Below are 12,981 nucleotides of genomic sequence, written 5' to 3' on the forward strand. Positions count from 1 at the left end.
ACATTCACCTTCTCAGCCAACAACTTTCTACACTGGGTTCCCAGCTAGTTGTGGTCTGTGGCAGTGGTCCATGCAGGCACGACCATAGAACCCATGCTGCGAAGCATTAAACCCTATTTATCAAGTCTACTGGCTAGGGTCCAGTATGTGTGACAGTGAAGAATCGAGGTGGAAAGTTCAACACCACAGCACTGTCCAAACCCATAAATGGAAGTCTGAGGATTTTGCTAAAAGACAAACAAAACGACTACGATATTTTGTTAACAATTTGTTAGGAAAACTCAGACAGTTTGGAAAGTTATATTAACATGACACTCGATGCCAAAGCCAATCAAAGCTTGACTGGTTAGTCCCCACCCTCCTGTGGACGTCATCCTACAAGCCCATTGTCTGCCTTGTACCCGTCAGAACAGACTCTGATATTTTGTTTTAACGGTGCTGAGGTGATTTAAGGAACCCTAACAGAAAAAGACATGCGGTTCGTATTCTCATGGCTGTCTCGGCTTAAACGCATCCAGATTTTACAGGGGGTGATTCGCTGACGTTATTTACATGGGGAAAGTTTTGTAGCCTCCCTGTCGGCCAGCACATCAGGATTCAGGATTTTTTTTGGCAGTGACCTCCATCTGGATTTGTGTGCTGTGCTAGCGGGTGCCCCACCCCCCACCCCCTCGTGAAAGGAGACCCATACAGAGCCTAAGTCTGAAACTCTTTCAGAAGCAGCACTCTTGCTCAGTCAGTAACACCAACACCCCCAACCCACAATATTCTAAATGTATCCCCTTTTGCTATCAGGTCTATCTTTGGAGGAGTACTCTGCAGACGCTTCCTGTATCCCATATTAGAAGAGTGTGCAACGGTGAAGAGCCGGCCGCCCAACAGATTGGGTTCTCTCTCCAGAAGCCATATGGAACCACAGAGAGCTCAGTCTGGTTTTCATCTTCAGGGAAGTCAGTCAGCTGCCCCACCCTGGCCCTATACACAATGGATTGGGAGCAGGCCTGTGACTTTGACTTTTAACTCAGTCTGCAGATTCCAGGCTCTGCCGCCAGTCTGGCCCAATATGCTACGCAGAACCTCCCTTGATGTGTCAGCCAAAGCAGCTTTGAATCCAATCATAAGGTCATAGGTTCCCCCGTAATAGTCCATCCATGTTCCTGGAGAGGGGACACCAGGGAATTGTGCTTATGGTCAGCAATGTGGGAAAATACATAGATTTTTTTGCCACAAATGTCAGATCCTTCAGTGATGTATTTCAGCAAAACAGATAAATAGTCCAGTAAATATATACCGTAGTTAATCTGGGGAGATAACAATTTACTCCTTTTAATTGAACACTATGGCTGACGGTCATTTATCAAAACCTCTGTGAATTTTTCTTATCAGTTGAAAAGCACAGAATCTAATTTGGTGATGGAATAATACCATTATCATCTATTCTGGCCAAGTATACAGTATATCTTCCAGTTGAACACTCAAGCTCATGCTACTTGTAATACTGCCAGTCATAGGAAAGAAGAGGGTCCATTTTGTGCATTTTCTTATCAGTTAAAAAGCACTAAATCTAACGTGGTGATTGAATAACTATTGCTGTAAAATAGAGCCAAGTATACACTGAATCTTCAAGAATTCACCATCAAACTCATTCTACTTCTCACACTACTTCCCCAGACAGTTAGACCCATAGGGAATCAAGAGATTCCATGCAAACTTTATTATCAAAAAGCAATGGATCTAACATGATGATAGAATGATGCCAAACCATGTTTTGTTGTATAGTAATGCCAACTGTTTTCCAGAATCAAACTCATGTTACTACTCAAGCTACTGAACAGGCTGTTATAACTAAGGAATTGAGATAGTCCATGTTGTGCTCCTCGTTGGGAATATGAATGAACAAGTTAATGAAAGAAAATCTGAACTGAATTGAATGAGTCTGTCTGTCTGCCTGTCCAGCAGGTTGTCAGTCTGTCAAGGTTTTCAAACACCATTCAGCAGGCTGAGGGTCTCAGAGATCTGTTTTGAGTGGTTTCCCCCAGCCGTTGTATCCGTCACGCAAACAGAGGCAGGCCCCAGGTCTAGTCTATCCTTCATCCCCCTCTCCCATATTGGGCTCGGAGCGAAGGAGAGAGAGGGCTTTCAGGCTATAATTAAATTTCAATCCCAGCTCTCAGTTCTCCACTGGCCGTCCCCGGCTCTCTCGGTGGGAGGTTGAGATGTTGGGTTGCCGCCTGTTGTGGTTTGTTTGAAAGCTCGAGAGTTCTCTGCCATAACGTTGGAATACATGGTGCAGCAGCAGTGGGCCCCTCTGTGCTTAGTCAGTACAGGCAGAATCATAGATTCATAGAATAGAATCATGTCTGGTGTAGCCTGTCCTGCTTATTCTAGTGGGCCAAGTCAAGATTCTCACTGCTTATTGTTTGTGACTCATGTACCCCTGTCTCTCTCTGAGAAGAATGGGGTTTGTGTACACCGTCACGTCATCTGTCATCGTCTGTTATGAAAAGCTGTGATAAGCTCCATATGATATCACGGTTCTGAAAGCTTGCAGTCACATACGCATTATGACATATACCTCGAGTGCCGCATCAGTTTGAGGTCCACTTTCCTCCATTCTCCACTCACTTCCACTTTTTTTTCCTACTACTGCAGTGCACTCTCTGCTCACTGCCACACTGCCACAGACAATGCCAGATCATTGGCATCGATCCATGGGTAGGCCTACAAACTGGACTCAGCTGCGGCAGCAGGGAGTCAGGCATTTCCTCCTGACAGTGATATGAGTCCGGTCGGGGAGGCAGGGACCAGCGCTGTGGGAGAGACAGGCTGAGTTCTGCACCACTGATCCACAATGACAGTGATGGACAGGTTCTGAGAGGAGAGCTGATGGCCAGGCTTTTTCGCCGCTCTGGACAGTGTTTTTTTTAAAGGATGGACAAGACGGTCACAAGGCTTCAATGTCAGTGGGGCGTTGTGTCTGTGTGTGTGTGTGTGTGTGTGTGTGTGTGTGTGTGTGTGTGTGTGTGTGTGTGTGTGTGTGTGTAATGCCAAACGGTCAAGCAGAGCAATACATGTGGAGAGGAGAAACACTTGAATTATTGATTTTGTTGAATTTGTACCCTGTTACAAGTGTCCATACAAGACATAGACGATTCCATTAGCCTAATGATACTATGATGATTTGGTGACAAAACATCCTTAACATGATGAATGAATACTAGCTTCACACTTTTACATTTTAAGTTTACACGTCAACATTTAAAATTTAAGTTTAAACAGTCAGGAACAAGTCCTATCATGCTATGAGCATGAGTTATATGTCACAGAAGATGTTCCTCTCCTCCACCCAGCTTATGAAGTGTTGAGGTTCTCTGCTAACTCATTAATTCAAGAACAAACGTCGCCAAGCGCAGCAATTATTGCTAAACTTATTAGACACTATGTTGCCCCTGGGACCACACTCTAATCTGGACGTTAGGCCCTGGGTTGTGCCACTTACCAAGCTGTCAGCTTTGATGACTCGCACGCACGCACGCACGCACGCACGCACGCACGCACGCACGCACGCACGCACGCACGCACGCACGCACGCACGCACGCACGCACGCACGCACGCACGCACGCACGCACGCACGCACGCACGCACGCACGCACACACACACACACACACACACACACACACACACACACACACACACACAGTGTTAGTTCTGTGTGTCCGTGCATTTGTGTTGTTTACTGAGCGTGTGTGGGGGAGAGGAAGGATGAGAAGGATGTACATGTGTCTAGTATGTAGTATTTACAGAATGTGTGTGTGTGTGTGTGTGTGTCTGTCTATCTCAACGACAAGTAGGACAACCTCCTCACCAGACACAAATTTTACAGACAGGCACATCTGTGGAGAGCAGACTGGGAAAGGATAGCTGTATGTCCTCTTTATGACCAAATTAATCTCCTCAGACTACATATGACTACTCCTTTAAAATTTGCTCATTCTGTGGAATATATTTAGGCCTATGCCCAAAATGTGTAGGACAATGTGAAGTAAAAATTTTTTGTGTCTTCATCTGCCAGCTCTCAGTCTCACGTCAAAATTAGACCTTCATCCATGTTTCTAAAACGTCAAATGTTGGTTTAATTTTAAGTTAGGCATTAGCTCGACATTTTGAAGGTTAGGGTTAAGTTTAGACATTAACTCAGAATTTCTCAAGGGTAGGCATTAACTCCGAATGGTTAAGGTTATGGTTTGGGATACGCTTACAACAAAATATATCAGAAAAATCTTCCTATCGCTGGAATCGAACGTGCAACCGTTGCAATCAGTAGCAGATGCAGATGCTTATGGGCTCCCGAGTGGCGCAGTGGTCTAAGGCACTGCATCTCAGTGCAAAAGGTGTCACTGCAGTCCCTGGTTCAAATCCAGGCTGTATCACATCCAGCTGTGATTGGGAGTCCCATAGGGTGGCCCACAATTGGCCCAGCCTCGTCCAGGTTAAGCCGGGGTAGGCCGTCATTGTAAATAAGAGTTTGTTCTTAACTGACTTGCCTAGTTAAATAAAGGTGAAATGCCCTAGCTCACTGTTGCCCCTAGTGGCCAGTTTCCATGTCACCTCCTGATGTTCTCAGACATGGATGGACATCGAATTCTGACTTGTGACCTGCCTTGTCATCATTGGAAATACTGTAGAAAGGGCCACATCCTGGCCTACCCATTTCTGTCCATAACTACTGGACACTTCTGGCTGGTGCTACTTTTCACTGAGTAGTCCCCTGACTCAAGCCCTTCTGTTATGATCTAATTTTAGTTTTTAGATGTTCCCTCGATCAATAATTAATCAGACACGATAAATGAAGAATAAACGACTAGCCTTCTGGTAAGCACTGCCTGTGAGAATAGGATAGATGTACAGTAATAAGAATATTCAGGGGGTTGAGAAGGATGGAGTCCCCTCGACTTCTTCCAGCACTATGTTTGATAGACATACTGTACTGACCTGGGGATCTTCAGGGGGTTAGGAATAAGGATGTGTGTGTGTGTGTGCGTGCGTGCGTGCGTGCGTGCGTGCGTGCGTGCGTGCATGCGGTGGCCAGAGACTCAGAGACAGACCTAGCTTTAGGGGCTTTTGTGAGGTTGTTAAACATGTTCCTGTTCACTTTTCCAGCTGCGCCTCCTAAATGGTGCATTAAACTCTGGTAAACCCCAAAAGTCACCTGGGAAAACATGAAATGCTCTGAGCATCAAGTGGGTTCAAGGACAATCCTCTTGCTCTATTCTCTTCTTTCATGTGTGTCATTTTTAGGGATACAAAGACAATAGACTCTTATAGATCACCAATAGCCATATATCACTTAAAAAGCATTTTTAAATAGCTTTTTAAACAAAGGGTGTGAATGGTTCGCGCTCAAAATGATGTTGCATAAAGCTTACTTATTTTTTAAAGATTTTTTAGATTATTTTCACTGCATCAGGGATAGCATACACAGACTTTTCGGCTTTGCAGCCCTCTTCAGTGTGTACTGTAGGTACAATTAAAAAAAAATTCAAAACAGCATTTGTAGGGAACACAGGTGAGTGACCGATGAGCAGCAGGTGCTTCTAACCTGGGTTGTCACTCATCTGCCAATCAGGGATGTGGCTTCTCTGGTCTACCTTTAATCCACTTACGCAAAATAGTTATAGAATAGAACAAATTGGTCCTATAATTAAGGAAATGTTGGCCATAAAGCCCCATTTTACAATTTTACGTATCACTAATAGCATATTGCACAATGTTAAATGCTGAATTACAGTACATAATAAATTGATTTTTCTAAACATATGTACTATAATTTTCCCTGGCCCAGAAAGATTACCCACTGTGAACTAGATGGATAAAGATAACCCAGCAATGGTTTTAGTGCTAATGTTACATCTGGTCACACTGTGTTTGGTAGCCTATAATGACAGGTACAGGACAGATAAAGCCTATTCCTCTGAGAGCACATGAACCCAGCTAGTCTACATTTGCACTATCAAGTCCACAGTATCACAGCTTGCTATTAAATTGATTAAGAACCCTGACTACTTATTGAATGTAGGCTACAGCTTGGAATGATGCACTTAAAGATGCAGCTATGCATTTAAAATAAGAATGAACAACATAAGGGGCTATTCAGACATGTTTTTCAATACATAATGCAAAGTTAATACCACGCACAGCCTTGAATCAAGACCCTTCTGCCCTATAGAAGACATTGACTAACACCAAGAACACGGAAGAGCAAGATGTGAAAACACGCATTGTGGGGATAATAATGTAACATTGAAAGAGGACACTTATTCTGTAAGGTGAAGGTGACTGTATTATGGAAAAAGCGCACTCAAATGCATTTAACATTCCTAACGCAAAGTGTGAGGCAGTCAAAGGTGACAATCCACTGGGCACACACTTCAATTCTATTCCATGTTGGTTCAACGTAATTTCATTGAAACGATATGGAAACAACGTTATTTCAACCAGTGTGTGCCCAGTGGGAAACCGTTTTATCAAAGCATAGTCTGGTTGTTTGGTGATAAAGAGATATAGGTTGAGGAAAGATTGTAGATTGTACAGTGGGAAGAACAGAGTGATAACTGTTTCTTTGTAGATGACGAGTTCACACGGACTGTATGAGACTAGACAGCAGAATCTGTTAAAACATACATTATCACATAATGCATCCTTCTTATTGGTTGCTGTAACCATCTTAATTGGCAGGACCTCATTGGATGATGGCCCGTGGTATATCTCTGCTACCCTTTGAGCAGACGCAGATGGAGTGATCTATGTAGCCATGTCGTCTCCTCTGTCATGCAAATAAACCGTCTTTATCCTGTTCACTGTTGTGCTCCTTATTCAAGAGCAAAAGAACCCTGCTCCCAGGGATGCAACACGGACTCTCCTCTTAAAGAGAAGGTCACGTCTTTTCACCTACCCTGCTGTTCACTGCCTCTGTTTTTTCTTCCCTTCTTTTTTTTTCATGGCAGGAGGTAGTTGCCACGGAAATATGACTTTGACCGATACCCTGCACAAAGGCAGTGAGACATCAATGCTTCACGATGCAAAATTCAAGATGTTTTTCTCTCTGTTCTGTGCATTAGACATGGGACATTGTCATGGTAACAGCTGCCATTTTAAATGTTAAGGATTTCTTCACATTATGCTAGGTATGAATTGCACATAAATATTTCCCATAAGGGAAAAAAATATAGATGTTCAATCAAACACTTGGTTTCATAAAGTTTCATTAAATTGATGAGGTTTTGAAGTGCCAAAACACTGTAATTGATGTTATTTTTTTCACTAAAGCTCTCTGCATTGGTGCTATTCTAAATTTAACAGTTGAAATCATCTCAAATATGCTTACATTTCTATCACTAAACACGGAGTCTAAAAACACTACATCATTGGCTGCTGTAGAGCTTTCTAAACTATGATTGTTACCAGGGCTACAGCAATATTTTCACAGCCTATTATTTTAACAATAACCACCTAAAGGCCAGTGAGAACTATTTCTCTCTAACAGAGTCTGGTAAATAAAACTTGAATTGACTATTGGCCTTGACGACAGCCTTACACTGACTGACTCTATGCCATGACTGTTAATCTGCCATCACCTGTTGCCAGGTAACGTAACAACGAATGAACGAACACAGTGCCATCACCATCCATTCTTTATGAAGAGATGAGCAATCTGTTTCTCCCTCCTCTCTCCCTTGCTCTCTGGCTCATGGGGGAGTTTTCACTCAAGGTCAGAGACAAACCTCTTAGCTATCCAGCAGCTATATTCAAAACAAAGTGTATTGTGTAGGCTGACATGCACATGTTCCATGTCTATATGTGGATGTACATCAATGTACTGTATCTGTTAGTGTATAGAACAGATATAGCAGCATGTAAAACATACTGTACCATACAAAAGCTATTCCTCATAAGTGCATATCATGAATGTTTGTTGTTGTGCTACAGCAAAGTATAATACAGTCCAGTTGTTACAGTAAGTGGCACCCATTTGGATTTAAAATGACACCATAGCACACTATGGAGCAACAGAGCTCAACAAATTATAGTGGCAAATCCTACTACCTTAACAGTGATTGCCCTTGTTGCCTGTCACTGTGATTTCGAAAACCCCTGTGATTCAATAAGGGAACATGGTTTGGATTCGACCTAGGCTTGGAATGCAATAGTACCTCACAATAACATTTATTTCCCAAGCTTGGCGATTATCTCCACATGGTTCTGTCTGTACCATACTGTCATTTCAAAAAGTTGCAGAGCACAATCTCAGTAAGTTGCTGAAACTATTAGCTGAATTAGCTGTGAATAAGACCCTCTGAAAAGTGGAGCATGAGTCAAAGGTATCCCGCTGCCATGGGGCTGTGAACTCTTTTCAGAGTCAAAGAAAATAAATGACAATGCACAAGACGTCTGCCAAATATCTACTGGAAAACATGTAATTTCATATCACATTTTAAACAATTTATTTAGATTTTATTAGATAGGATAATTTTGCAAAAGTTATTGTTGATTACAAAAGATAAACAGAATGAATGTGCGCCTTTTGATATGCTTATTAAATTAATGGAAACAAGCGGAACCAGGTGTGTGGAATGGCCACACACACACACACACACACACACACACACACACACACACACACACACACACACAACACTTTATTTCTGAGCTCCGTAACATGAGGGATCATGTTTGTTTTGATAAACTTTTACAGCTACAAAGCCAGACATTATTGTGAGATTCCTCTTCTGATCCACTCATTTCCCTAGGAATGCAAACCCTGAAAAATTCAGTCAGGTTGGTAAAATTCATGTCAGCTTATATTCAGAAATGGAGCCATACAGGCCATAAAATCTAAGACTATTTGATACAAAAAGAGAGAATATACTATACAACAGAATCACAAGTTGCCTCAAAATCAATCCTAACCTTAAACAATTACTGCATCATAAATATGAACTAATCCATTTTAATTGGCTTAAATTTAAAACCTATGAAACTTGGTGGACATGGCAGGTACTATAAGCTGAAATTGAAAAATGCCTACCTTGTATATTAAATAACATTTTACTCCTCTGTGATATGTTTTACAACCACATCTTCAGAGATGTCTTTTACTAAAAACAGGTGTTTTGACGTGAGAATAAAATGTGTCATATTTTATCTTCAAATGTATTTTTCATATACAGTATGTCACTCCACGTCTTCAAATTTAAAAATAATCTGCAATTTTTCAGGTATGAAAGCAGCATATTTTTGCCAGTGTTTGCAAAAATGGAGTTCACTATATTTTTTACAACATTTGATAATATGATAGCAGTAATACAAAAATGTTGTAAATATTTCGTTCTCCATTTCAAACTAAAATAAAAACATTTTTCTCAATTTTCACAGTTGCATAAAATACCTGTATACTTGCATAAAATACCTGGCCAATTTCTCACATTTCAGAAACCAAATATCTCACAGTTGACCTTGTCTGTAGCAGGGCTGCTGGTGTTGCTGTATTAGCTTTGGTCTAATAGGTGTAATGTGCTGTCACGTCTTTGGCTCAGGGGGAATGCATTCCCTTTATCACACAGCATGGAAAAAGCCCAACACGCAGGCACACGCACACAGGCGCACGCACGCACGCACGCACGCACGCACGCACGCACGCACGCACGCACGCACGCACGCACACACACACACACACACACATACACACCAAGGGGAGAGCCCAACAAAAACCCCAGTGCAGTGGTTTACAGAGTAATGCGTGTGACAGGTAACTGTAGACCTGTTTCTAAGTCAGTGGAAGTGTTTCATATGAGAACTGACAGTTTTCCAATTGTATTGTGCTCAAACTGGGATGGTTTTTGACAGATGACACAATGGACAAACAGGCTCACGCATACACATAGGCCTATGCACATGTACACACACACACACACACACACACACACACACACACACACACACACACACACACACACACACACACACACACACACACACACACACACAGCTTCAATGGTCCTTGGCATAGATTCTACAAGTGTCTGGAACTCTATGGGAGGGATGCGACACCATTCCTCCATGAGAAATTCCATAATTTGGTGTTTTGTTGATGGTGGTGGAAAATGCTGTCTCAGGAATCGCTCCAGAATCTCCCATAAAAGTTAAATTGGGTTGAGACCTGGTAACAGACGGCCGTGGCATATTATTTACATCGTTTTCATGCTCATCAAAGCGTTCAGTGACCACTCGTGCCCTGTGGATGGGGGAATTGTCATCCTATGGAGGCATAACCACGTTACTCAAAATAATGGCCTGCTCAGCATTTTTATACATGACCCTAAGCATGATGGGATGTTAATTGCTTAATTAACTCAAGAACCACACCTGTGTGGAAGCACCTGCTTTCAATATACCTAGCATTCCTCATTTACTCAAATGTTTCCATTATTTTGGCAGTTACACACTCACTCAAAATGATATCACGCCTTTTCAGATGTGGATTTGATGAGGCCTCTTGTGTACTTTGTCCTAAACCATAACAGCCATAATCTCCTATAATAGGCTTCAGTGTAGAAGTCTAAGATCCTGTTCTGTCTACCCTCTCCCTCTCCTTCTCTCTCACTCTCTCTGTATCCCTCTCTTTCTCTCACTCTCAAGTTTCTCTCTCTCTCCCTCTCTCTCGGTCTCATGTTTCTCTCTCTGAATCTTTCTCCCTGTCTCTCTGTCTCTCTGTCTCTCTGTCTGTCTGTCTCTCTCTCTCTCTCTCTCTCTGTTTCTCTCTCTCTCTTTCTCCCTGTCTCACATGTTTCTCTCTATTAGAGGGTCTCTAGCCTTGGTCACAGTATTGTTGAAGCAGCAATATACAATTCCAATGAACAAAAGCTACTTCATAAAAGCTGTGCATGAGCGGAGGATGAAATAACACCAAGACACATAACATTCACATAACTCAACAGTGTTCTTAGGTTCCCGGGCATAGAAACAGAATGGGTATGATTCAATAAGGTTATAATTACTTAATGATGTTTACTTTAATCAGTAGGACAGAGCGTGGGAGCTGGATTTTGTCCAGACCATGGATTTTTTTTGTTCAATCAGATAAAAAATAATAATGCAATAGCCCCAATACCACCAATCCAATCCAATCCAATAGCCCCAATCCAATCCAATAGCCCCAATCCAATCCAATACCCCCAATACAATCCAATAGCCCCAATACAATCCAATACCCCCAATCCAATCCAATACCCCCAATCCAATCCAATACCCCCAATCCAATCCAATAGCCCCAATCCAATCCAATACCCCCAATACAATCCAATACCCCCAATACAATCCAATACCCCCAATACAATCCAATACCCCCAATACAATCCAATAGCCCCAATCCAATCCAATACCACCAATCCAATCCAATACCCCCAATACAATCCAATAGCCCCAATCCAATCCAATACCCCAATCCAATCCAATACCCCCAATCCAATCCAATACCCCCAATACAATCCAATAGCCCCAATACAATCCAATACCACCAATACAATCCAATACCCCCAATCGAATCCAATCCAATACCCCCAATCGAATCCAATACCCCCAGTACAATCCAATACCCCCAATACAATCCAATACCCCCAATCCAATCCAATACCCCCAATACAATCCAATACCCCCAGTACAATCCAATACCCCCAGTACAATCCAATACCCCCAATACAATACAATAGCCCCAATCCAATCCAATACCCCCAATCCAATCCAATACCCCCAATCCAATCCAATCCAATACCCCCAATACAATCCAATAGCCCCAATACAATCCAATAGCCCCAATCCAATCCAATACCCCCAATCCAATCCAATACCCCCAATCCAATCCAATACCCCCAATACAATCCAATACCCCCAATACAATCCAATAGCCCCAATACAATCCAATAGCCGCAATACAATCCAATAGCCCCAATACAATCCAATACCCCCAGTACAATCCAATAGCCCCAATACAATCCAATACCCCCAATCGAATCCAATACAATCCAATACCCCCAATCGAATCCAATACCCCCAATACAATCCAATAGCCCCAATACAATCCAATACCCCCAATCAAATCCAATACCCCCAATCGAATCCAATACCCCCAGTACATATGCAAGTTTTATAAATGCAGAATACGCCACAAGCAGATGCAGAATGCCGTGGCAGTGTGGTGGCAGGGTGGGAATGATGCACAGCCACATTCAGATGCTCTTTATCTTTCTGCTGCAGAGTGAAATGTAGAGGAATATAAGCTGTGCATTTACAGGGGCCCTGAGGAAATATAATACTCCTGCTTTGTGCATGTACTAATGTAATTATGCATAGTTCCCGCTTTGGTTAAAGATTGCTATCCCCCACTAACATAAACATTTGTCCGCAAGAACACCTTTTCATTCTAATGACCGTTTTATCTGTGTGTCCCCCCAGTAAAACCAGGGTGAAATGGTAAAATCAGACCACATTTTGGAATACAGGGTCTGTGATCTGAGTTTCAATGAAACATCTTGTTTGATGTATTTGGAAGATGGACATGAAATAATGTCCAAATCACCAGTGGGTGCAAAATCAAACAGAAACAAATGAAAACACTGTAATGTCTGCTCGGACTCTGGCTTGTTGTGCCTTCATTTGCGACCGGGCCCTGTGGACACAGCTACATTATAGATTAAAGATGGGTTGATGAGTCAAGTTCTTTCATCTCTACCAAACTTCGACAACTTCTCATTTGCTACACGAATAGTGTCATCATTGACATGCTGTATCATAGTCTAACCCAAAGTAATGCCCAGTTGGAAAGCTTGATGGCTAGGAAGGTGCATGGTTACATTGAGGGTGCGTGTTCTTTTATCAATAGCATGTGACTGTGTTCCAATAGGGAATGGAGCTGCTCCCTAACCCC

The sequence above is a fragment of the Salvelinus namaycush genome, chromosome 11 (genome assembly GCF_016432855.1).
Source record: "Salvelinus namaycush isolate Seneca chromosome 11, SaNama_1.0, whole genome shotgun sequence".
In the NCBI taxonomy this organism is placed as follows: domain Eukaryota; kingdom Metazoa; phylum Chordata; class Actinopteri; order Salmoniformes; family Salmonidae; genus Salvelinus; species Salvelinus namaycush.